Source organism: Triturus cristatus, chromosome 1_2, assembly GCF_964204655.1.
Source record: "Triturus cristatus chromosome 1_2, aTriCri1.1, whole genome shotgun sequence".
Taxonomy (NCBI): domain Eukaryota; kingdom Metazoa; phylum Chordata; class Amphibia; order Caudata; family Salamandridae; genus Triturus; species Triturus cristatus.
In genome coordinates this window covers 772,112,718-772,140,511 of record NC_140580.1, presented here as the reverse complement: position 1 = coordinate 772,140,511, position 27,794 = coordinate 772,112,718, and the positions used below count along the sequence as shown (strand labels likewise).

The 27,794-nt window shown below is 43.6% G+C and overlaps 1 long non-coding RNA gene across 1 annotated transcript; it reads left to right on the top strand.

Moving 5' to 3' along the window:
* Positions 1 to 263: 263 nt before the first annotated feature.
* On the top strand, positions 264 to 9,385 carry LOC146868008 (uncharacterized). Its single transcript, XR_014966169.1, has 3 exons — positions 264 to 370; positions 2,006 to 2,118; positions 9,314 to 9,385. It is a non-coding gene; the product is annotated as an uncharacterized LOC146868008 (long non-coding RNA).
* The last annotated feature ends 18,409 nt before the right edge of the window (positions 9,386 to 27,794 follow it).

Below are 27,794 nucleotides of genomic sequence, written 5' to 3'. Positions count from 1 at the left end.
GGCATCTATTTTGAAAAGGTAGCCGAGTAAATTGTATCATTATAAGACGGGAGCTTCAAAGCTATTAAATGACAACGTATTGTTTTATTATTTCTGCAGCGCTAGGTTCGTGTTCCTAAGATCACTTCAACATAACGGGTCTGATTCGCGAACTATTTATCCGCGTCCTTCTTTTGTGTCTTTACTTTTTGATCTGTATTATTCCCCAACGTCGGTGTTCGAAGTGCGGGAACATGGCGATTGCGTGGTTATGTAATTCCCAGGATGCCTCATGACTCTTCCCAGCCGCCGGGGGCAATGGAGCTGCATGCCTGGAGCTTAGGGCAATGGAGCCGCCTGGGGCTACATTTCGCGGGAAGCTTTGGCAGAGGTAGGACATCGGAAGTCCAAAGCACTAGCACCAGGGGCGTAACACAGGCCCCCGCAGCCCCCGCGGTGCGGGGGGGCCCGGATGCTCCGGGGCCCCCTCACTTTCAGCGGAGGGAGATGGCTCATGCGCCTGCAAGCAAGCCTCTTCAGTTTTCGAAAATAAAAAGGTGCTCCTGCGCGCACGGCCTCCCCAAGTCCCCATAAATTAAACTGTTGCACGCACGCCACGGTGACGGCCTCTCCGAGTCTTCCCTCTCTTTCTGTCTCGCTCCTCAGTTATTGAAAACCGAGACTTTAAGAAACGGGTATTACCCTCTCGTTCCTCCTTTCGTTTATTTGCTCCCCTGTGAAATGGATCCAAAAAAGAAAAACATTTTTGTTGGAAACGCTGTCTTTTTCTGACACAAGCAGCCTCCGGGTGGAGAGAAATAAAACATTCCAAATGTGAAAAACAGATAAGTAATTAAAGCAAGACAGATTTCCAGCGATAATCGCACATTTTGCAGCTATATCGCTTGGATTTTTATCGCTTTGGAGATAAGAGTTGCTGATAGCACGCTATCTCCGCAACAAAATCCAGCGATAGACGGCGATAATTATCCTCGTGCTAAGCGCGCTTAGCGATAATTATCGCCAGCTGTTGCTGATATGCCCCTTGGGGGCATATTATAAAGGACGGCGATAAAATGATCGCCGAGGCAGGAAACTGCTGCTAAAGCAGCGATAATGGGCTTGATAATATGCCGCAGAGAATTCCAATAGAAGCCCATGTTCACACCAGAACATGGGCTTCTATTGGAATTCTCTGCAGCATATTATCATGCCCATTATCGCCGCTTTTAGTGGCAGTTTCCTGCAGTTAAAGCGGCGATAATTTTAATGCCGTCCTTGATAATATGCCCCATGGTCTTTTTAAACCATACTGCCTATGTTTTGAAAGGATATAAGCAAGTGGCCCAGTCAGGTGGTTCAGGTCAGTCCTTGTGAGGGAAGCTGCTGGACTTGTTTTTACCATGCACTTTGAAAGTATTTTCACCTTGATGCAAGAAGAAAGCTGGATTGTTTTACAAAACATGCTTGATTTTTGTATATTGCTGGACTGGTGATTGCTTTATTTTGCACTTTGAAAGTATTTGCACTTTTTATTTTGCTTTACAACTACAGTTAGTATAGATTGTCATTAGGTACTTGCTGATATGGTTTGTTTTTATCCTACAGACAGTGTTATTTATGGTGTTGCTTGCACTTGTCTGTAATACGTGTACCTTAAATCTTGTATTTAGCATTGTTTACAATACAGAAATGATAAATTAAAACAGATAAACATCTGCATCAATGTTCTGAAGCATCCAAACAGTTTTCTTCCTCAGCCTTGTTTGCCTGCCTGTTTTGCAGTGCTTACTAATAAAGACATTATGATTGAAATTTCTTCCTCAGTTCACGTTATCATTCGCAACCCTTGACAGTCGCTAGTGTGTGGCATGCAGATAATTTACCAGTCTATTTCTCTTGACTTTCGCAGGATACTGAGTTATAGCTTGTGTACTTCTCATGTACATTGTCAGTCGAGTTTTTATGGAATTGCAGGTTTGGGTTGGTCTTTCAAAGTTTCAAGGTATTGTCAATTCTATTTCAGACCCTTCACGTCCACTTCTCCCAGGAGTACTAATCAGGGAACTTCTGCTGTCTACATGAGGGGAAAAGGAAGGCAGCCTGGAGCACCATTTGGCGTCGTGACAGCAGTAAAAGGTAAGCTACAAAAACGTTTAAGGCTCTGTGAGTGCCTGAGGAAGTAGTCTTGCTCCCATTGCCAACACTGGTGATATGCTGACCCTCACATAATCGTTTTTCCTTGGCAACCATTGCATGATGCCCAACCTTTGGAAAACTTTGTCCAAGTCACAAAAAGGGTCATTCTTGGCCATATGTGAGCACGCATGATATGTTGGCTACCTCTGGTAAAATGCTGGGTTGGGTATAATGGTAGGAATTCCTGTCCTGTTGTTGGCTTCCATGATATGGTGGTGCCTGTCTTTCGCATGTGCAAAGTGGTGATTGGCCGTAGGGTTTTGTATTTTATATTTCAATGTTTTATTGGTACCCCAGTGGCTACTGTGCTGGGTACCCTAGTACCAGGCACTGATACTGGGGTACCTGCGGCCCAATCTTCTTCTTTTCTGTTTTTACCTGTTGGGAATTAAAGTGGGGTGTCCCAAAGGCCAAGGCATGCCTATCCTGACCCCTATGTGGTCTTTCATGTTTTCTTTCCCCCTTCAGAACTAGAGGATTGAGATGGCTGACCCAACATTCTCAATTTTGTGGACAGCCAATCAGGCTCCACCCTTTCACTTTGAATGGGCCATTCGCAGATTATTTGGCACCAATGGTTCATTTATTTTTAAGTTTTAACTGGTGTTTACCCTAACATAACATGTACATTTGTAATGCACACGTTCAGCGAAAAGGTATCTTGTTGCTCATTAATAGATGTTTGTTGTTACCCAACACAATGGTACTCATTTTATCAACCTCAGGATAAAAGGCTGAATGGATTGGGATTTGAACTCGTTGCTGTGAGGTCATGTATGGACTCCTATAGTGGATGCATTAGTCCACAAAGACAAGAGACCAGCTCATCATGATCTCCATTTTGATGCTAATTTCTCAACAATGGCTGAACAGATTTACACCAAATAACCAAAAGCAGGTTTTCTCTATAAAGTTCTAACATTTTGCTGATCAATTTTGGTATAATTTCTGCATAACTTTCCATGATGAAGCCAAAGTGATTTGTTTTTAAAAAAAATGTTTTTAAGGAAACGTTACCAAGGCTATTAAATTCAATTCAATTCAAATTCAAATGATCTTTATTCGGATATAAACAGACATCCATAAAAGTACATACAAAATACAACAAACATTCTTAAACACAGTCAAATAAGTGCAGATTCAAAACTCAAATACTGTAAAAATAGTTCTAAATCAAACATATCAGAGACTTCCAGAAAATACATCTATTAAAAGCATTAAAAACCATCCCAATGAATAATAAAACATATTTTAAAAGAACAACGTGTCTAAGGTACATCAATGTGCAAATATGCAGTGTGCAAACAATAAAACAACCTAAGTCATTGATAAAAACTAATCTTAAAAACAGCATATCTGAAGGTACACCCAATGAACAAAAGTGCGATGGATAAAATAATAAACAGGCTTTCAAACCAAGTTCATTGAGGTGAGTGGACAACCAATAAATAAAACACAATAAATTAACTTGGCAGAATAATCAACACACTTCAAGTCATAATCATTGAGGCACGAGAACGGACAGCGGTTTGAAGAAAGTGGTTGACTCTGTAAATTACATCGTCAGTACTTAACATCCGTAAAACTCTGAAAGCCTCGTTAAAATCCGTCAGGGCATTAGCTCTCAAATAAGGGATTAGAAAGTGTTTGGTATATTTTGCATAAAAGCCACAAAACAGTGTAAAATGCAACAAACTTTGCTTTCCACCCTGGTTACATGGGCAGGATAGACTCCCCAAGTTATGAGTGTAGCCCAAGGGGAAGCAGAGTAAATTTACCACACTCCCATCCCTAAATCTAAACAGCAAACTCCGGTTCCATCTGCCCAATTTCTTGCGTAGGTAGCCTTGGGGCATGTTAAATGGCTCGGTACATGCTATTTGTAGTGGTATGTGCCCAATAATTACTGGCTTTGTAAATTCGATTTTTTCTCTATTCACTCGATACAAATCAAATAAGGCCCTTTTCACTATGGTCCTATGTGATGTATCGATTATTTCGGGTGCTGAGAAAAGATGCCCCATGTCTACGCTTAGAAGGCTCATCTGTACCGCATTGAGCCAAGGAATGTATTTTGCCCGCTCACTTTTTAGACAGTCTAAAATTATATCACGAGTCAGCGAGGCTGCTGGGTTACGCCAAATTTTTAACCAAAACAGAGCAGGTCTAGATTTTATAAAGTCCTCTATATATGGAAGGTTCAGTTCTCTGTGGCACACATATGATGGTGCCGAGATAACACCCCCCAGTACCCTCCTGCAGAACTTATTTTCTTCAATCTGAATGTTCGTGCAGCTCGAGTATCCCCATACCTCAGCACCATAAGTTCCTGTAGGGACGCACTGGGTTTTGTAAATTTGTAAAAGTGACAGAATGACTTCAGTATGCTTTGGTTGGCGTAAAGTAATTATAGAATTAATGGCTTTACCCAGTTTATTCCTCCCTCTGGCAACATGTGGTTGCCAGGATCCGAAATCGGAAAACAACAAACCTAAGTAAGGGAAAGTGCTAGTGCTGTTTAGAACGTTATTCCCTGACGTAATATGACTGATTTTATGTTTCTTAGGCCCACAAGACATTATATAAGATTTTTTAAAATTTGTGCATAAGTCAAGATCGGCCATATAGGAGACGAAGCCTGATATTAAAGTGCGAAGTGCATTAGGTGTACGACCTAAGAGTACCGCATCGTCGGCATAAAGCAATACAGGGAGAGGTTTGCCGTTAACGAGCGGAACATCTAAAGTCAATTTATCCAAGGATGTACTTAGTTCATTTATATATAAAATAAAAAGCAGGGGAGCCAGGACACAGCCTTGTCTAACACCCCTGCCAATTAAAATCTCGCCCGAAACTTCACCATCATTGTTAATACGGACACAAGCTTTTAAATCACTGTGTAAGTGGGCCAAAAAGTGGACCAGAGATTCGTCCAAACCATACCTCAGCAAGGCTGTCCATAGGCGTGATCGGTTGACAAAATCAAAGGCGGAGCTTAGATCCATGAAACCTAAATAAAGTGGGGATTTTTTAGCTATAATGTATTTATCTAAAACTAAGTTTAGGTTCAGGCACTGCTCAACCGTCCCTACGTTGCTTCTAAAGCCTAACTGGCATGGGTGTAAAATTTTGTTTTCTTCGGACCAGATGTTAATCTTATTAAAAATGACCCTGCCCAGAATCTTCAATGTATTGTCGATTAATGATATCGGGCGATAACTTCCAGGATCAAATCTGTCCCCTTTTTTAAAGATTGGTACGATGGTGCTATTAGACCAAGAATCAGGCAGTGAAGTGATGGATAAATTGTTAAAAACATTACACAAAAGTGGGGACCATAGATCAGGCTCTGATTTTATTAAATCAATAGATACTCCATCAGGCCCTGGCGCTTTGTTTCCGGCGCTTTGAAGAATTGCATCCTCTACTTCCGTTATTGAAATATGCGGGAACTTAAATGATTGACAATTTTCAATAGGAGGGGTCGATGCCATGTAAATATTTGTAAAATGTTTCACCCATACATCCCCCGGTATGCTACAAGTTATGGGAGTGATATTAGAGCCAAATGATTTCAAGTTCTTGACCTCTCTCCAAAACCCGGCAATATCCTTTGTTGCTGCAGTTCTTGCAAGTGATTCCCAATGAGTTATTAAAAGCTCATTGGATCGTGTTTTTAAAGCACGTTTGTAACTAGACCTCAAGGTCCTCACCAAAAGCTGATCTGGTGGATCGGTCTTTAAAGCAGCTCTCAAATCTCTATTTGCTCTAGAGCAAGAGTTGTCAAACCATCTGGGGGTGATATTAGTATTGATTAAGACTGGCTTGGATATCTCCTTCTTTATAGTCTTGCACAATTCAGTGAATGCTTCCACTATCGCATAATTAGGGCGGTCGGATGACAGGCAGGTGAAGACTAGTCCAGGATAAGATTTTATAACCTGGGCTAGTACCCCCTTATTGTTAATCCCCTTCCAAACCACCCTAAGCCTATCTGTCGACACGGCTAGATTTTTTGCCCCTATTTCCTTCCGCTTCAACCTTTTGTGGGGAAGTTTGAGGGTGGATAAAATGGGGTAATGGTCGCTATAGATACACCTTACTACTGAGGCCTCTAATAAAAGGTCCACCAGCATAGGGCTCATGAGTACATAGTCGATTGTGGAAGCACTCCCATGTCCAATGTAGGTGGCCACAGGGCAGAGTTTTTCCATGGTGTTTACTTTTTCCATTACATTAATTAAATCCCTCGTGGCCAGAAGGTTGGATAGTTCTTCACCTCTTTTACAGGGAGGAGTTCGACGGTGGATGTGTGCATTAAAGTCGCCTCCAACACATATCCCGTCAAGTTTACCACACATTTGTCTTTCAGTAATGTCGTCAATAAAATTAAACAGCTCTATAAAATTCATATTGGGATGTGTTTTAAAATCGTTGTTATAAAAATTTACAAAACATATTCTAACACTGCTAACATAAAGCAATGCCTGGAAGTTTCTATTGTTTGTTTCCAGTGGTTCAGTTATGACATCGGCACCCATTTTGACCCATGTTGATAGTCCCCCACTGGGTCTACCTAAAGCAGGTATTGAGGCAGTTTGATTAAAACAACAGAAACCATCAAAAAGTAAAGAAGTGGTACACCAGGTTTCTTGAAACATTAAAATATCGAATTTAGAAACCCAGTCCACCCAATCGCTGTTTGTAACTTTAGCATTTAAACCTGCTATATTCCAACTTAGGATTGCCAAATTGTTAGTCAGAGATACCGGAGTAGAAACATAGCTATTATTCTTAGGCACCTTATCATCGTTGGCAATCACTGTATTTAAATCGATAGGAGAATCCCCTGCTGGCCTGAGTATTTTAGAATAGTTCTTAACTGCTGAATCTGACGAAATGGTTGATGGTCAGTCCAGAGTGCCCAGATCAGACAGGGCACTGTACCTATTGTGTAAGGGAAAAGGCGAAAAGGTGGAGCTGTGAGGTCTATAATGGGGTCTGTAAAAGTAGCCCAATGGTAAGGAGGTTATATCAGTGGGCGGAGAAAAACATTTATTATTACTACCAAGAATAAATTTAACTGTAGAGGGATTTCTAAAATTGATGACGATACAATCCCCTTCTATGTTCTTTGGTAGAGGCCCAACCCAGCTCACCCGTCGTGTAGTCAAAATTTCTCTCATGATATTAGGTCCTACCCCTTTGTGTTTAGATAGCCAGTCTATGCATTTGTTGTTAAGCTGCATCCATGTCTCGCTCTGTCCCTCCCTTAACTGAGGGACTCCTGCCAGAATTATCACATAAGGGCAGGCGTCGGGGGCAGATTAAGGACAGGCCCTGAGTGCATTGTTGGCCTTGTGGTAGTTATTTGGCCCATATCAGATGCAGTGTTAGTAGGTGCCTTCCTTCCTGTGGTGTGATGGGTGGGAGCATCCTTAGGCATATTAGTGGCAATAGTATTGGGGCATATCAGTTCTATGGCCGTGACCTTGGTGTGCTGGGGTTTTTTTTAAAGTGTGATTTCTCCCGTCACTAGTGCTATTCGTTACAATATTTGCAGTGGTGACATTACTGGGGGATTTTCGCACATCACTTAGTATATCTTTGTTAACATTTTCTAAGTCTTTCAAAAGCGCTCACCCCTTATTAGATCAAGACTGATAGCCCCCTTCCTCTTAGCATCCTCATTTTTAATCATTGTTTCGATACGGTCCAATCTTTTAAAAATATTATTAAACTGTTTGACCATTTGACATTCTAACTGTTTAAAAACGGTATCTACAATGGTTTCCAAAAAGTTAGCATTTGATTTCGTTGCTGGAATATTTTCACTAACTAACTCAGTCTGTGTATAAGTACAGTTTGTACCATTACTGGGAGGAATAATGTCCAAAGGTCCTTCAACCAGTTGCACTTCATCAGTCGTAGCACCACTGACCCCTATTGTTTTTTGCTTCCCTCTGGTCCACATACTCTGCGGTGTGGGTTGGCCCTTATTATACGGAGCTGGTTTCCTTTTGTTATTTAAAGATTTTGGGGGGCCTCTTTTCCTTTTTCCTCCAGCAGGTTTGGCCTTTGGGGATATATGAGGGATAGGGACATATTCAGTGGTGTCAAGCTGGGATTCAAGGATAATAGTATCACTTTCCTCCTCAAGTGTGATAGATGGTGGGTTGGGCACATTGGATTTAGACACAGTAATGGTTGGAGATAACGGTACAGTGTAAACTACGCTTGAGTCTCTTGACTCAGTGTGTACGCGCAAGAGTTCCAGTGACATCCGTCTCTCCGTACTCGCAATTTCATTGGCAACCATGTTAAAAGCATTGTCCAGCATACTTTCCAAAGTTAATGGTATACCCGTATGTGCCGCATCTGGGCCACCGCTTTGGATGGCAGAGCGCTTCCCCCTTGTAGCCATATCGCTTCTCTCACCTGTCTTCAACTTAGATGGGTGGCCCGCCCGACCACTGTTGACCTCTGAGGACCTCAGAGGGCCCGCCCTTTGCCCGGGCTTAGCCCGGCGCCACCCGCGCGCGTCCCGCGACGCGGGAGGAGCCGCGGTCTTTTGAGCGCCTCCGGGCGCGTTTGGCGGCGTCCGAGCGTGGAGGACCGCAAGGCAGGCTGGGGCTTGTAGTCTCCCCCTCTCTCTCGGCCGCTAGATGCTACGGCGGCGGGGGGGGGAGAGGCAGCTGACAAGACCCCGGTGTTGGCAGCAGCGGCGGCGGTAGGGTAACTGACTTCGATTTTGAATGTGGCTGCGATTCATTGACGATCTCTTCCTGTTATGGAGGGGATGGCACCGTTCTGAAGAAAATCGGAAACAGAAACAGGAACAGGAACCGGGAGCACCAGCGTTCCGACCGCAGTCGGAGCAGAAAAAACCAGCCAGGCTATTAAAGGAAAAAATGCCTTCTCTGGCCAAACTAGAACTAAACTGTGGTGACCGTGTAATACATTTATGATATTCACCACTCAATATGCCATAATATGGTGTATGGTTAGTGAAACTCAACCACACATTCTGTCTCAGTTTATGCTTAAGAAGTTGAATTCACAATGTTATGTGCCTATTTACAAAATACTTTTTTACATTAGTAAATCACTTATATCTCCTTGTCAATTATTACAGCTATTCATCAGATTGCCCTCCTACAGGTCGGAAAAATAAGAACATTTCAAGGTAAGAACGGTTGCTAAAAAGGTAAGTGAAACTCATATTTTAAAACCACGTGAGTAGCAGCAACTTTGACCACATAACCCAAAACACCTAATTATCTGGCACTTTCCCTTTGTACTCCTCACCTGCCTATCTCGGAAATAAGTTTCTGTTTACCAAATGCAGACCCTTAAAAAACAAAATAAGAAGAAACGCCTACTGCATTGTAGGCTCGTTGAAGTACTAATCTTCAGTCATTAACAAAACCACTCAATATCCCTCTCAGTTTTGCCAGACCATACTCAAAGCCACTGTGCTTCTTGCTCACTATACCATCACCCACTCACAACACATCCTAGTAACACTACTCACCACTAAACATTTTTCTTCTTATTCGCTGCTGCTGGTAAATATTTGAGAATCAACATGCAACTGTATTTACATTATCTCAAGAAATTGTCAATCTATGTAGGGGCCACTGGAATTATGCAGCTGAAGAAGATCAAATCATGGGGCATAGTTGACTAAATTATGTGGTAAGAAAAGGCACATTTTGTAGACCAATGCAGCACATTTTGTGACCTATTTTTGCATTTATTATTTTGGCATTTTTATTGTTGTTGACACTGGCTTAGCAAAGGTTTTACTCCATAAGCACTACTTTAAAACTCAAATACAGCAATAGGCTACAGAAAGATGACCCATCAACCTTCACAAAAGGACCTCCACTATGCTGCAACAGATTAGTAACTGTGCTCTATGCCACTCCACTGTACGCCACTCAACGCGACTCCACTCTGTCACTTCAATACATGACACTATCTGCCACTCCATTCTACAACACACTATTCCACTCTTCGCAATTCCACACTGCAACACTCCACACCACTAGCTAGTGCACAACATGGCTAAAACACATTGGCAAAGCCAATAGCTCTTCCATAGGCAAATATCATTGAAATGTCATATCACACACTTGTGTCCAACTGCATTTCCTTAAAAAAAAAAATGTACAAGTCAATGCCATAAACGCCTTACACAAACGTGTTTAGTGAATTGTTTTTTTAAGTTCTAACATTAATGGAGTCTGGTGGACAATCAACATAGGAGGAATTAGAACAATTACTTTTTTATCTGAATTGAATTTTGCACAATTGTTCATTTTGGGTAGCCTGAAAACAAACGGTGGTGATCCTGTCTGGTCATGGACCAAGTGGGAATTCAGTCAGGTTCTCGACAATTCAACTGGCTCTCTACTTGCAGGTGGAGGGGTTTCCTGGTACAATCCTGTGTATGTCTGGTTTGGCTCCTTTGCTTTGTCTTCTCACATACCACAATTATAAAATGCTTCCTAATAGCATGACTAATGAGTTTGTAACAGGCGTATTAGAATCATTGACTTCCAAGATATGTAACATATAAAATTTAGTCTAAAAGCCATCATTTAAAAGAAGCCTTGTGCAAGCAACCAAATGAATAAAATTGCTATAAATTAATCAGAATTAATGCAACTTGTGTTCAATTAACATTCAATTTGAATTCTGCTACCCTTACTTGAGTCTTCACAATCATTGCCATTAGTAGTCAGATACTGCTCACAAAGAATACCACTAGTCTTCAAACAGTGGTCACAATCAATGAGACTAGCCTTCAGTTTGCTCTTGAAATACTACAAGAGCTGCAAATAAACACTAACAGAATACTACTAAGCTTCAAATACTATTCTTCCAGAATACTACTAGTCTTCTCTTAGCAATCAATTGAAGAGTTCATCATGTATTTGAAGGGTAGTTGAGTAGAACTAGTATTCCCTTATTTGCATATTTCGGCTTGTGGGCATACTACTTAGTCTTCATGCATACTAAATGAATACTACATTTTAATAGTAAATGCATACCACTGTAAACACTGAAATCACACTAAATGAAGAGCTTCCATTTTGGTTAGGGGCTACTCACTCTATTCTAATGTCTATGTTTCTATAAATGTATGCTGTAAAGCGCACTGATACCCCTCGGGTCTTGTAAGCGCTATATAAAACTCCAAAAAAAATCAAATAAAATGGTTTCATTTAAACACCACTTCTTGATTTTCAGATGATTGAAACAGAAGACACCTCCGCGCCTCCTCAGAAGCATGATGCTCTTTCCAGCCCAGTGACACCAGGCCTCAGACACGGGACTTCGTGAACGGTACAGCCCTGCAGGGCGCCGCCGCCACCATCCTTTGCTTTCTTATTAGGCGGAACAAAGGTTGTTTTTGCAAACCATGGTCTGCAGGCTGCTGTGAAATCAGCCTCATAGCCGCTTTTGTCTCTTTGTGCTTACTTCAGTTCAAGCCAGGCTGAGGCCCCGTCCAAATTGGTCATTAAGTCTGAAAAGCTGTAATTAGCAATTGGTAGATGAAACTCATACATGAAATCTGGAAATCCGAAATGGAGAACACGAATGCGTGTAAAGAACGGCGCAGTCGATAGGGGCCTGTGCGAGGAGGAGGCAGTGAGGTGCGTCAAAAGTTGATATCTATATCTTAACTCACGTTTTGTTTTTTTGTACGTGCAGGGCGGGAGGAACAATATTCCAATTATAAAAGATTACTATTAATTTTGTACAAGCACGGGGGAGGCAGTGGGTCGGTGAAAACTGCTCCCTGTGGTTGACATTAAAATCCAGCCTGTGGGACGCGGTGTGTAAACACCTACCTGGAAACGTGTAAACATATGTTAAGAGACAAACTTACATGCCGTGCCCGGCCGATGTGTGCTCGGCTTCCTGTAGGCCGGTGTTAGCCGAGAGCGAGGCTCGCCCACTGTACGAGTGGGAACCGAAGCACGTGCTTCTCACTGGCGTAACGAAACTCGAGGGGGCCACCCTGCAAGGCCTGTGCAGGGGCCCCCTCTGGACTCAATCAGGAGCTCTGCAGCCCGAGTGCTGTGCTAAGGGGGCCCCCTGGAGCTTGGGGGCCCTCCGCACCGTGAGGGCCTGTGTTACGCCCCTGGTGCTTCTGTTGCTGTTCAGCCTCTCCGGGCACTAAACAACATGGGGTAGCTTCTGGGTGTGCGAAGGATGGCAAGCCACTTCCCAGGGCAACAAAGAGCATTTTCTTATGGCTCTTATGGCTCTCCCCTAACCATGCTGCATAATGCTCGGCCGAAGACTTCTTGTCAGTGACTAGTTCTCCAGGGAAATTTTCTGATTTGATCTGATTGTAACCACAGGGACATTTGGCTGCTCGTCATTCGAAGACTGACAAGCAATGGAATGGCAGGCAGGGCAGACGAAGAGATTACCAGATAATTTGCCATAACAAAGGGCAGTGGATGTGATTTGCAAGAGAGGCAAAGAAGGGAAGTGGCTCAGCACACAACTTGAGTACAAATATAATGGACAAAATTGTTCGTCACATTCAATAAACAGACAGATATGTAGTGTATCCCCAAAGATTCACGATAAACTTCGAAGTCTTGAAGATGAATTTTTCTTTATTTGATAATTCAGATTTTTGATTTAAAATACAGCGTACAATTCATAGCCAGTTCATAGCCGACGCGTTTCGTCCCCACGGGACTTCTTCAAGGCTTGCAAATAATAATTTAAAAATCCACACGAATTAAAGTTTTTCCCATTTTTTCTTTTGTAATTATGTAGTCAGATGTCTAAAATCTCAATATTGATAAGACTTCGACTTTTTTGCCTACACAGAGCACGGACCCTGTGACTTTGACCATATTACACGACTAAGGCCAACGTACCTTGTTTTCCCTACATTTCACAAAATACTGAAGTCTTATCAATATTGAGATTTTAGACATCTGACTACATAATTACAAAAGAAAAAATGGGAAAAACTTTAATTCGTGTGGATTTTTAAATTATTATTTGCAAGCCTTGAAGAAGTCCCGTGGGGACGAAACGCGTCGGCTATGAACCGGCTATGAATTGTACGCTGTATTTTAAATCAAAAATCTGAATTATCAAATAAAGAAAAATTCATCTTCAAGACTTCGAAGTTTATCGTGAATCTTTGGGGATACACTACATATCTGTCTGTTTATTGAATGTGACGAACAATTTTGTCCATTATATTTGTACTCAAGTTGTGTGCTGAGCCACCTCTGTCTTGTGCATTTTTTTGGGTGACACCAATTATTAGGGGCGCATGAAGGTCACGTCCCTGGCTCTTTGCACCACATTTTTGTTTATTTACAACATTGTATTAATATGATTGGTGCAGGTTTTCGAGTGCCCTGATCTTCTCATTTCTGTTCTATAAAGAAGGGAAGTGAAAGGGGGAGAGGGTTAAAGGGGGGAATGGCTGGAAGAGTGGAGAAAAGTAGGAGGAGTTGGAAGGTGCGAGGCAACTGACCGCGCAAGTTTCATCCAACATTAGTTTACATTTTTGAATAACCAGACGTCTAAGCTTGTACTCCTATGGTTTGCTAACAAAGGGGCCTGAATGTTTAAGTTAAGGATCAGGCGTTAGAGGGGGCATTCTTCATACTCCCTGGGATCGGGGGTAACCCTTGGAATCAGTTTATGCCAATCAGTGAAATGTGAATAGAGAATTTGTGAAAACCTGGCTAATAGGGTGCGGTAATTCCTATCGGTGATGAAAGTATCTAAGTGGGGGCTTGATGGTAATAATAATCCACATTTGTAAAGCGCGAAAAAACACCCGTAAGGGTCTCTAGGCGCTGGGGGCCGTTGGGAAGATTAAGCAAGCTATTGCCCAGAGTCACATGGTGCTAGGCTAATCTGCCGCCGGTGCCGAGGATCGAACCTTGATCCCCGGATCTAGGAGTCAGTCGCCCTGGCCGCTGCGCCACACCTCTTCCTCAATGGTAGTTGGACTCAAAGGTTTCTGAGGACCGGGAGGCCGAAATTAACATTGCCTTTGCTTACAGGAAATCACTCACGACCTAGATAATGGCTATCTCAGTGATGTCCTTATGGTTTGCAAAGTGAGTTTGGATTTAAACATCGAACCTTTTTGAGACCTCTTTCTTTTCCTGATTGCAAATTTTCTATTCAAAGTACCAGGTTCAGTCTCCCTGAACCCCAGCAAGAGATCTAGTTAGGGCTGTAATTGTGGGTGGTTATTTACATCGGATTGTGGTTTAATGCTTCATGGCCCTTTGACTTTTCTGCCAGGATATGGCTTCATCCGGCTCTCTAACAAACAGGCAGCGACTGATTCAAGTAGCAGCGCTGCCCTAAGTGCTCTCCAGTTGAGTAAAGAAAGAGAACATTAACACCCTTCTTCCCCAAGAACATATTCACGTATTCGCTTGATGCCTTCCCCCGCCAAGTGCATAAGAAGATCCCTCACGGTTCAATCTCGGCACAATCCTTTTACTCACTGCGCCTCTACCCGCTGCCAGTTCCCACTTACTCCAAATCAATGCGACCCATTATCATCTCAGTCGTAGTCCCAGGGCTGAAGATTATCTTACCTCCTCAGGCACTCCTTGCTCTGATCATGGAGGAAGGGCAACAGGCATGCGCAAGTAAAGTCCATGGAGGAGACAGGAGCAGAAGCTCAGCTTCTCCCTCAGGGTCGGGGGCTTGAACATGCGTGTGTAGATTAGTCTTTCTACTCTCTCCAGACCATGCCTTTTCTGGGACACCGGGAAGATTGGGTCGATAAGATTGGTGCACAGAAGCTCTTCTACACTTTTGTACCCATTACACCACCATGTCATTCCATGTCAGTCTGCCTTCTCCTACGACACTGCAGTTGCGGTTCCACCAGCTCCACTCACAGCCCCCACCAAACTGCAGGGCAAACCTATCGGTGGCCCCACAGATCACAGCAAGGAGGCGGACAGCTATCGTGAGGGTAAAGTCAATTGAGTGCAGCTATCCTCAACCACTTCAGCTTACTGCGGTACCCCTTGGAGGTCATGTACCGAAGAAGTCAGCTGCAGCCTCATCACGCTTGACCCCTGGCCACCATGACGGCAAACCACTTGTCGGTAGCATCTTACGTCATAGCGGACCCTTTCTGTGCTACAGTAGTGACTGGCAGAGATATTTTAACTATTGGAACTCATTTTTAAGAGGGGATAACTTCCATTCAATGGTCTTTTTTAATGGTTGTATGTTGTACTATACTGCCGCAAGGCTGGACAAGATGTTCCACACAGTTAGCAATAAATGCCCAAGATGTGATTAAGAAGGGGACTGGGAACATGTTTTAGTTATGTGAGGCGGTGTCCAAAGTATGGGAAGATTGGTGTTTTCTGCCCATTACTATCAGGGTTGGGCAAATTATGGAAACAACATTGTTAACTGCTAGTGCTCGGGCTAACATCCACACCTCCTATAGATAAAAAGACTTATATTTAATGTTTTATAGCTAAGCTGATAGCCCTAAGCATTTGAAACCTTATGTAAGCTGCGTCTACACAGAGTGAATGAAGAAAATGAAAACAATTGGTAGAAAGTAGTTTTGGTACCACACTCATTGAAATAACATACCATTTAACTGTAAGTTATGGGGCAAATGAGCTTGCGTTATTAATTCTCAAGTTGATTAAGGACTCATGTACGTCTTATGCCCCTGTACGTATCCAGTGGTAATTTTGGTAACTTCCATGAATGTTCTTGAACGCACTGTCACTTTAGGAGGTCAGACAGTGCTGAACGAGACACCCTCATTCCATTTCCTGTTAGTTGGTTGCCTTGCTGCAAAGGGCTGGCTGGGAATGGAGTCTCAAAAGGTGAGCTGCCACAGTCGCCTTTTTGATGAGGGTGACAGCTACTGTTGATTTATGCCCATCGCGTCTGAAACCACACAGGGTGCAGGTGTAGCATCCGAGAAACTTTATTAATCAAGATTAGGCGTTAAGTGCCATATGTATCAAGCAAAATTGCGATCGCAAATGCCGAAATTCGCAGAATTTTGGCGTTTGCGATCGCAATTTTGCTTAGTGGTAGTATGAGGCAAATCTGCGTACAAAATAAGGAATCGCAAAATTTGCGATTCCTTATTTTGCAATTGCATTTAAGGAATCGCAAATTTTGTGATTCCTTAAATGCAATGTAAGAAGCACCAAAAAAGTGCAATTTGGCCTTAAGGAATCGTAAATTACCACCAACTTCAAGTTGGTGGTAATTTGCGATTTCTTTGAAAAATGCACTTTTTGCATTTTTCAAATGTAATGTGAAGCACATACATGCCCTTAGGGCATGTATGTGCGCCACATGTGTACCCATGCTTATTTCAGGGGTGCAACAGGGTGTCCTTTTGACACCCTTGCACCCTTGAAATTGCATTCTCAATTTGCGATTCTCTAATTGCTAATCGCAAATTGAGAATGTCTGCCCATACATTCCTATGGGCCTCTAGGCCCACAGGAATGAATGGGGAGGTATTCCTTAATTGCGAATCGCAATTTGAGATTCGCAATTAAGGAATATGTAGGATTCGCAAAATGTATTGCAAATCCTACATACATACCATTTTGTGATTCTCAAATAGCGATTCGCCAAAAATTGCTATTTGAGAATCGCAAATGAGGATTTTGATACATATGGCCCTTAATCGCCTAGTAGTAGCAGAGGTAAGACCTAATGAATATTATGGAATCCTTTATTAATCACATGAATTATAGACAGTCTATGGCCTATTAAAAGTCCGTGTGGTGATGTGCTTGTGGTGTGGAAGAATAGTTCAGCTCTTTTGTTTTGTTACAAAAACAGACACATGTACTTTTAATTTTGAATTAACTCTCACAAAAAATAGCATATTTTTCCAGGTTTTTTGCTCTATTCATTTTAGTTTCATTCCTTGCCCCATCCTGGGTTTCCAAAATATTTCACTAGTAGCTCTCGACAGTTGGCTGCATTTCTCTGGAAGAGGTGATGGGTGGCGCAAAGCTAAAGCAACGGAGTGGAAGGATTGTGATTGGGCCTATTGGAGGGAGGTGTGTGGCATTCAATTTAAGAGAATTCAGTCACTAGATAGGCTTGATCTACATTAATAGATCATTGAAGGATTCCTGTCTGCTAGTAATATCATAGGAGTAATCAAGGGGAGAGCGAGGGATAGGGCAGGGGGTGCGTCCTGTTCCCCAAATAGATATATGACTTAAACAATGTGGACGAACCCACTATGTGTAATGTAAATTAATCACTGTATGTAGTCTGTACATGGACCCATTAGGTGCTTTTAAAAGTCCCCTCACACACCAACCTAGTTGGTGTCATGCTTCATCTTTGGGGTCCCAACCGGGTGGCCGAGTGCCCCCCGGTTGTGCTACGACGCCTGATTACAGCGGAGCTGGTGTGGTGCGTAAGTGTGATGTGTGGTGATATTTTACAGTTAAAAATATCTCTGAGAGTCCTTGCCTTTTAATTTTAATGTTGGCGGCTCAGGATATATGAAAAGCTAAAATATGTGATGCAACTAGTCTGGAGTTATTACCATTAAGTTGGCTATGTGTGGCGGTCTACATGTTTCAGCCCGTGTGTGGTATTAAAAGGGCTTTCTTCAGGACTAGGTGGGTGATAAGTGAGTGGCAAAGGTGAGGGATGCCACGTGAAACCTGTGCTGTACCTACACACGCGCTAAGGTGTGTGGTAAAAATGTCAGTGTACTCACTGGCACTTGAAAAACAAAAAAAATCCTGTATGGAGAAGAAAAAGACAAGACAAAAACATATAGATTCGCAACATAAAATGCAATCTTAAAATGCAATCTTAGTGACATCTTAGTTGTTGTAGTCATTGTCTGTGTGACTACTACAGTGATAGGCTATGTGGCCCATACCAGTGGCAACATGCAGGAGAGTCTGTGCATGCAGCCCCTATCTATGGTGGGCAGTTCAGTGAACGGCGCGCGTTGCATTGCGCTAGACAGTGAATGTCACAGTGGCGGTGCCTGGCCCACGGAGCCCCGTGGAAGGTCGCGCTGGCACCCTGTGATGTATCGCTAGCAGGTTAGTATATAGCAGTCTAATGCGCGAGGTGCGTTACTGATCACGCAGACTGGTAAATACATTAAAGTCGCCAAAGTGTTTGCAGTTATGGCGAAAAGTGAACAGAAAATGCGCAGACTTGTGATTTAAAACATGCACTCAAGTGGTAAATAGTTACAATGATTTTGGGGTATTCGCAGATATCGAGGCTCTGGGGGCTAGGGAGCGCTTTCACAAGTCTGACCTGAAAATTAAGAATTAAAAAGATTGCCGTGATGAGCCATGGAGGTTCGGTAGGCTTGGTTCAATCGAATTATCGGAGCACGCATAGTCTTACTTGGCTTGGAAGAGGTGTCCGCTGTCAAACCTGAATATGTCCCCCGTGGTCCCGGCTGGTGCTTGGTCTCGGTGGGGACCCAGGTTAAGTAGTGAGCAGATAATGCCCGGTACGTGCCGGCCGGCATGTCCGGGTAATGGCATGACTCGGCATCCTGTTGTATAGCGTATGCACGCGTGTGCTAGCAGTATCTGGTATGGTGCACAGAGGATGTCCGATTCGGCGGCCACCTTGGAGGAGGCTCAGGATCGAGAAATACATTGTACTGGGGCCAAGTAGTCCATTCAAAGAAATTGTGAATGCAGATATACATATGGCGTTTCTTAATGATGGAGCAGTAGCTGGGGTCAATGAGCCCTCTAAATGAGTTTAAGGGTTTTGGTGCCAATGTGGATGTAGCCATTCACGATGTGGGCCGTATCTGCAGCATCAATAATGTGGAGTTGCAACAAGTAGACAAATGCAGAATTGGGCAAGGGTGTGCTTTTACATATTTTTCATTGCTGTGGTCCACCGTGTGCTGGGAGTATCTGGTATGGTACACAGAGGATGTCCGATTCAGCGGCCATTTTGAAGCGGGCTCAGGATCGAGAATTGCAATGTACTGGGGCCAAGTAGTCCTTACAAAGAATTAGTGAATACAAATGTACATATGTCATTTCTTAATGATTGGGCAATGGCTGGGGTCAATGAGCCCTCTTAATGAGTTTATGGGTTGGTGCAAATGTGGATGTAGACATTCACATTGTGTGCTTTTGCATGTATTTCGTTGCTGTGGTCCACTGTGTGTAGGCGTAGGGTTACTTAGCCTGTCTGTCACAGGACAGGTAGTCGTGGGTCTGTGCCATGAAATACTGGTAGCTGACATGTTTACTGGGTGGCTAGGTGTTACTGCCGGAGGTAGGTAGGGAACACCTATATTGTCAACCGGCTTTCATTGTCTGTTGAGGCTATTCCATGGGATATTGTCATTCAGACCTGTCTTGTGGGTGGAAAGGGGATAGATCCACCTCTGTTCTTTCTGTAACAGTTGTTGCTGGATGTTGGGCATGTTGGGGTCTAGAGCCTCTATGATGACCCAGCACATGTCGTTTGTTGTGTGTCCTGCGTCGAGGAAAAGATTGGTCATTTTAGTGGTGTTTCTCTTACATCGTATGGTGCTCCGATGTTCACAGATTCTGGTTTTGACTCTCCTGTTTGTCATCTCGATATAGGTTAAATTGCAGGGGCATACAATGCGGTATATTGCATGTGCCGTGTTGCAATTGGTATGTTGTCGCAATTCCCATGTCTTGTCGGGTTCCAGTTGAAGGTTTTTTGTGTTTGTCGTCAAGTGGCATACGCTGCAATTGCCACAGGTGAGGTGGCCGGTGACCTTGGGGAGTCCCCATGCGTTTAGGACGGTATTGTCATGTCTGCGTTCTTGGGTCGGTCTGGTGGAAACCACTGCGTCCTTTATGTATTAGGCTTTTTGGTGTGATAATAGTGGGGGGTCCCAATTGAAGTTCCCTGTCTTAAGGATCTTCCAGTGTTTCCTTATGATGTCAGAGACCTTGTAGGAGGCCGAGTTGAAGGTAGTGACACATGTTAGTGGCATCTGTGTGGCTTCACGGGGGCGTGCTTCAATGAGTCCTTCCCGGTTTTGGTTTCTTGCTCTTTTCTTGGCCTTTTCAATGATGTGTTTGGGGTAGCCACGGTCTTGGAGTTTGTTGCTCAAATCATTGGCTTGGTCTTTGAAGTCTGCCACATTACTGCAGTTTCTGCGTAACTGGAGGTATTGGCCATAAGGGAGATTTTCTTTAAGGCTCCTAGGGTGAAAGCTGGAGAAATGTAAGAGTGAGTTACGTGCAGTTGGTTTGAAATGCGTTTTGCTCTTGAGAAAGCCAGCGTCGGCCTCAATTTCTAGGTCTAGAAATGTGGCTTTTTGGTGACCGAAGCAGTGGGTGAATTTCAGATTCTGGTCGCAGGTGTTGAGCCATTGGCAGAAGGTGTTGAGTGATTCTGCTGTTCCTACCCAAATGAGTAAGATATCGTCTATGTATCGTTTATAGAATGCGATTTCCGGAATACGTGGCACATTGTTGTTAAAGATGTATTTGGTCTTGAAATGGTGTACATAGAGGTCCGCTGTGCTGGGGGCGAAGACGCACCCCATCGAAGTGCCGTATTTTTGGAGGTATAGTTGGCCTTCAAATTAGAAGAAATTGTCTTTTAGTGCGAGTTTGGCGCAATCCCAAATGAATCTCTTAGATGTCTGGTATTGTCAGTCTGTGCTGTCCAGTGCCATTTCTAAGACTCTGAGGGGGTTGTCTTGTGGGAGACTTGTGTAGAGGCTCTCCACATCGAGGCTTACTAGGATTGATGCCTCTGGGTGGGAAGCGGCGTTTACTTCGCATGCGTTTCTTCGCATGCCGTTAGTACGCGGTCGTTAGTACGACCGCGTTGTTAGTTAGCATACCATTTGTACGCAATTCGGAAATACGAATTGCAGTAAGGGTGGGAAGGTGTTGGATTTAAAATCCAACACCTTCCCTAGTGTCCGCATAGACTGGAGTTGGAATAGTAAATTATACTATTCCAACATCCAGCACCCCCTTACTGCAATTCGTAGTTCCGAATTGCGTACAAACGGTATGCTAACTAACAACGCGGTCGTACTAACGACCGCGTAGAAACGGCTTGCGAAGAAAACGCATGCGAAAAAAAGTTATATATTCCCTCTGGGTTGTAGGCCATGTTGTTCATTAGTCTGAGGAGGTCCTTTGTGTCTTGTAGGTAGGTGTTGGTGACTTGGACCATCGGTTGGAGAAAAAAGTCACAGTATCGGGATAGGGGCTCTAGTAGGGAGCCGATGCCGGAGACGATGGGGCGCCCCGGGGGTCGTAGCTTCTTTTGTGTTTTGCCCATAGTTGTGGTGAGGAATTAGGCTTCTCCGGGTGTGATTTGTCTTGTTGTTTCTGCTTCTTCCACCAGTGTTTGGATACGTGATTTTAGACTTTTACTGGGGTCCTCAATGATTTTTTCATAGTTCTTGGTGTCACTGAGAAGTCTGACGCATTCTTGCTGGTAGTCTGCTGCATTCATAATGACTTTCAACACTTTTACTCCCTTGGTTAACCAGGAGGTAGCTAATCTGTTGTTGCGCTGTAGATCCGGCTCCCCCAAGGACCCTTGTCCAGCTACAATAATTAAAATATCTCCAGATATTATCACTAATACCCTCACTCCATTACTCAACCAGATAATGGTGACTGGTCAATACCCTTCATCTTGGAAAATAGCCTCTATTCTACCTCTCATAAAAAAACCTAAGCTTGACGCTAAAGACCCCAATAACTATAGGCCCATCTCCCGTCTTCCGTTACCTGCAAAAATCTTGGAGAAGGCTATGAACACGCAACTCAGCCTTTTCCTTGAAACAAACAATCTTCTGGACCACTCTCAGTACGGGTTCCGTGCTGGTCATAGCACGGAATCTGCCCTGATAAAAGCTACAGAGGAGATCCGGGAGACCAAGGAGGTTCAGCTATTTTGATCTTGCTGGACCTGTCACCGGCCTTCGATACAGTACACCATGAGGTACTACTAGGACGGTTATCGAAGGCAGGGATACTGGGCTCTGCTTTGACCCTCTTGGAGTTCTTCCTCACAAATAGAACTCAAACTGTGGATTTGGGAGTAGATATCTCTGATTCATTTGTCCTTCCATGTGGAGTTCCGCAGGGATCCTCCTTGAGCCCCCCGCTTTTTAATATTTACGTGAAACCTCTAGCTTCCCTCATATGATCGTTCGGCCTTTTGTTAACCTCCTATGCCGACGATACCCAGATAGTGATTTCCCTTCAAAAGGGGAACGAAGCGACAAAAGCCTCCAACTGCCAAGATTGCATGGCCGCCATCACTAGTTGGATGGCCGCTAACTGTCTGAAATTAAACGCTGACAAAACAGAGGTGATCATGTTTGGGAATAACTCCAGCCTTTAGTCCTCGGCCTGGTGGCCCTGTGAGATGGGCCTCCCCCCCCCCCTAGCAACCAAAGTAAAAAACTTGGGGGTGACTGTGGATAACAGGCTTTCCTTTGAGAATCAGGTAAGCAAAGTGGTTTCAACTTGCTTCTTTATCCTAAGGACCCTGAGCAAAATCAAACCCTACTTAACAACTGATAGTTTCAGATCCGTAGTGTCCTCCTTAGTTCTGTCCCATCTGGATTATTGCAATAGTCTGTATCTTACAGTTCATAACAAACATCTAAGCAGACTCCAGATGGCACAGAATGCGGCAGCAAGGCTGTTAACAAACACCCCTAGGTTTGTGTCTATCAGAAATGGCCTTCGGGATCTGCACTGGCTCCCCATAAAACAACGGGTCAATTTTAAGGCCCTTTGCATAGCTCACAAATCCTTACATGGAGTTGGGCCACGGGACCTTAGAGAACGCTTCCAGTGGTATGTTTCGGGGAGATCTCTGCGCTCCAGGGAAGCCAAATGGGCAGTTGTTACCAGGGCAAAAAAGGCTAATTGGGGTGTAAAGAGTTTTGTGCTCAAGGCCTCCAACGCCTGGAATGAACTTCCTTTTTCCCTAAGGTCCACCACTGATCTCCTTTCGTTTAGAAAAGGTCTGAAGACTTGGCTGTTTTCAGCCTAGGCGTTGACATCGCTCCTGGACGAGAGTCCTGTTCACCACTTCTTCCAAGTAAACTGCTATAGTGCCAGGACACCCTCGGGTATTAGTGCGCTCTACAAATTGATTTAACATAACATAACATAACTGTTCCTCGACCTTTGTCAGCAGGTTTTGTGACAATGGATCGGTTGGATCTGAGTGATTATATGGCCACGCGCTCTGCCGTGCTGGTGTTCTGGTACATGTGATCCTCATTGAGCTCTTCAATGTCTTTGAAGACGGCCTGTTCGTAGACTGCTACCTCGGGAGGAATGGTGTTGGGAGGGGGCATGAAGGTAGGTTTAGTTCGGAAAGAGGTGTCTCCTTGTTGCTCAGTAGTAGTTTGAGGTGGTGTGTTTTCAAAGAAGGCTTTTAGTCTGAGTTTTCTAAAGAAGGCCGCTAGTTCGCAATGTAGCTGGAATTTGTCCAGTCTGGCAGTGGGTACAAATCCGAACCCTATCATGTAATATCATGTCATTCTCAATTTCCACTTGATTTAAATAATTGACTTGGTGCAATACTTGTTATCTTAAATTTGTACATCGGTTCCTGGATTGTTCAGATAGTATGATGCTCTCACAGTTTAAGCAATGTTACCAGAATGCTAAACTACATGTAAGTACTTAAAATTTTCAAGCGAATTGTTATTAACGAAAGCATTTGTACCAATCCTATGGGCTTATTAGACTATATAACATTTTTTGGCAGTCTTGGACTACATGCTCTTTCTTTGTACCCTTTTAACTAATCACCACAAAACTTCACCAGTTAATGTAGGAAAAAGAATAGGTCTGCAAATGTTTCTTGGAGGTTCATATATTTATATATAGGAGTATTCTGCATCTGCTCTGTACAGTGTAATTTACACTCTTGTGTGTTTTGGCATTTCTCTGACCAAATGTGCGCATCCGCCTGAAAATGTGTCCTTTCATTCTCAGTTTTTCTATAGCTCGTCTTTACATTTTTTACTTCTCTTTTAAGAACTCGCCTACACAGTGCATGCGCTGTGCTACGAGACATATTGCCAGTGCCACTGAGAATGTGTGGCGGGGGCAAATTAGGTGGCAGGGTTGACTAAATTATATGGCAGGGAACATCAAATTATGCAGCATAATGCACCATATTTTGTCATTAGTACTGGTTCAAAATCCAAGCATAGCAATAAGCAACAGAAAGGTGAAAAGTCAACCTTTGCAAAAGGGCTTCCACTGCTCAAAAACACGTCACTGCGTTTTTAGTAACTTTTGAATAGTTTGCGCTACAAACTAAATTTTTGTTTTTTGAAATCTACAGGTTATTCAGCAAATGTGTCGAATCCATAATTGTGCAAAAAATGTAGTGGCCGCACAATCGCATAATTACAGTGGCTTTGCATACTGCTAACAATTCAGAAAGCTTACAATCCACCCACAGCATACCATTGGTTGTTTTCATTGTTATTCTCATTTGAATCTTTTGATTGCTAAGATCCCATAGGCTTACCTTCCTTTTAAGGTCAAGCCTGAGTCAGCACGCATGCACTGCTCTGCAAGACTTGTTGTAGTGGAGTAAGGAAGCCCCGCCCACTCTCTGCCCATATTTGCCATTGGCTTGTGTCTTTGTCCTTTCTAAATGCTGGCTTCTGATTAGTAAATAGGATTATTAGTCCCTCCTTAGTACCGCCTCGTCTTCATTTGTCACCTCCCATGGTGACTGGCCCCATTGGCTTCGGTTGTTATACGGTACCTATTATATAGTCTTTAAGCACTATTAGCTTTATTGTGTTTCTCTTTCTGCAGGCACGACATGCCTCGCTTACATTGGGGCCGTGGTGCCTTCTTTACAGCCCCGCCCCTCCCTGCCTTCTTTGCCCTCCTTCCTCCCTCCCATTGTCCGTGCCTTCTTTACCCCCCTCCCGTTGTCCGTGCCTTCTTTACTCCCACCTGCCCTCCCTCCCGTTGTCCGTGCCTTCTTCTCCCCCCCCCCCACTCTCCCTCCCTCCCATTGTCGGTGGTGCCTACCTATTGGCTATGCCAATGGTTTTTTGAATTTTATTTATATATTTTTCTCACATGTAACACTGTACGTTTCCTACAGTCAGCCTACCTCGAATGAAAATTCTACAGTAAAAGCAAGCAACTGGAATGTGCCCTCTGGGAAACAGAGCTGACATCTTATTCACAACGTGTTCTTTATTACAGAGCAGTAGATTCACAAAGTAGGGCATGTTGCCATTTTGTATGGCATTGATACAGATAGTTGCCGGGTTCATTCAAACCGTAAAGGCAGATGTGTCTGATGCGCAGTGGTGATTGACCGTCAATGAAACTTTAGAACTTGGGCTTTTTCAATGCTTTTAGAACAAAGTACTGAGACCAGTGCACCCGCTGCCACCCTCTGTACCAAGCAGCGTTTGTCACCAAGTTACAGAAAAAAGCACAAACACGCAGTGCGAGGGAATTGAGCGGCTTTGGCCAGATGACCCGTTTCTTGAAACAGGGATTTTCAAAGAACATGGCAGGTGGGCGCGGTACATCAACAGGCTTTAAAGACAAGCAATAGGTCTCGCATTTATGCAAGTTTAAGATATTGTCATTGTAAATGACAATGCCTTTTATTTATGTTTTAAAAACCAAAACATAAATAAAAGGCATTATCATTTACAATGCCAATAGCTCAAACTTGCGTAAATGGGAGACCTATTGCATTGCAAATGCTTGTTAAGATATTGTATTCGCTACCAGTACGGCCGGTTTGCCATAGTGTATCCACTCGTGAAGCCCCACTTTGTGAAACAGTTTCCATTTCTGAAGGCCTCCTCTGGAGTGCTGTGTCCATTTCTGGAAACGGCATGTAGAGTTTTGTGTATCTAGCTGTGGAGGCCTCATCTGGAGTCCAGGTCACCGATCCCCATTTGGAGTACTGTGGCCTATTCTCCAAGTGTTGTGCATCTAGTTCCGGGATTCTCACTGGCTCATTTTCTCTCTGGGGCCTCAAATAGCATATAGTGTCCACGTGTGAAAAAGTCACAGTTGAAGGGGTGTGGGGAAGTGGTTATTGAGAGTTGTGGGAAGTGGATTTTTGGATGGGTGAGAGAGAGAGAGAGAGAGAGAGAGTGTGTGTGTGTCTGCGTGCGTGCGTGTGTGTGTGTGTGTGTGTGTGTGTGGCAATGATTGGTAAAGAAGCAGACAAACTGTCCACACATATCCAGGAGCTTAGAAAAGTATGTTAGAAATTCAGGGGGTGAAAAGGGGTGGGGAGCTTCGGGGGAAATAAGCATGGCTTCATCAGGTGCCATTCTGCAGACCACCCTCTGCCAGTACAGCATTCCACATATCATGGAACACTCAGAGGCGCTTTTTATTGTAATAAATCCATAGGTAATGGATTGTCTCTAAAAACATTGGTCACCGGCACACAAAAAACTACTCATTTAATCGAATTTAAAAGGATAAATGCCCAAATTAGGCCAGTCTGGATTCACACTCACTAACTGCAACTCACACGCTGAACTCACACGCTGATGTTGGCAAAAGCACAACGCCAACATTCCACTCTGTATGTTGTAAACATAAAGCACATCTCTCACTAGCGTCGTGGAAACGGATTTTGCCAGAACAGGAGCTTTTACAAGGCAATCCCTTCCTTTACAGGAGCCCTGCAAGGGAAATGCTTATATAAAATGAGTTGTAATTGGGGAGCTCCTTGAAGGAATATAACACTGGTAAAGGATCTTTTCCAAATGGAAAGTTGTTGTGATATGTTTATAAGATGAATATTACGTTATGGCAGAACATGGTGTTCAAGGAATGCTCCTTTTACAGAAGATATTGGACGATGGTGGCCTATATGGGGAAGGCCCCACGGTTGTCTTTAACCTCCTATGAACTAAATTCTGATGGAATGTCTTCCCTTTCTCTTAGTGCCATGGGTCTGTCTGCCTCTTACCCCAGATGGGAGTCTTTCCTCCCTTGTACATTATATGCATCTTACTGGTGAGGCTTCAAAGTATGAAGCCTGCTTTCTGACTGCTGCCAAAAGCATGTCAAACTATAAATGGGAAAGGAAACGTGGTTGTGGATAATGTTAAAAAACAGCAGCTTCATGCATGGCCTATCACGGATCACCTTCTTGCAAGAAAGAGCTATGAGCCCCCGGATAATAGTTAGGGACCCACCGAAGCAGCATGTCCATCACATTCAGTGGGAGTGGTGGCAGAAAGTCACCGTAATACAATAAACTTGCTCTATGACCACCAGACGAAAACCCACGTCAGAGAATGTGGACAAGTGTGATTAATATTCGGAGTATGCCTTTATCTAATGAAGAGGTGCGATATCTGTGAAGTATGGGCCCAAAGCATGCCCTTCATCGATCATTCGAGGCAGGAGCATGGCAAAGGCTAGGAGCGGCTGGTGACCATTTAAAGTGGTGAGGCGAGCGAAGCACCCCACCACCTTCAAAAACACATTTTCCCATACTAAAAAAAACCCTCCCTCAAAAACCCAAATAAAAACACCCTCTCCCTACAAAATAAAAAAAATTACATGCATTAT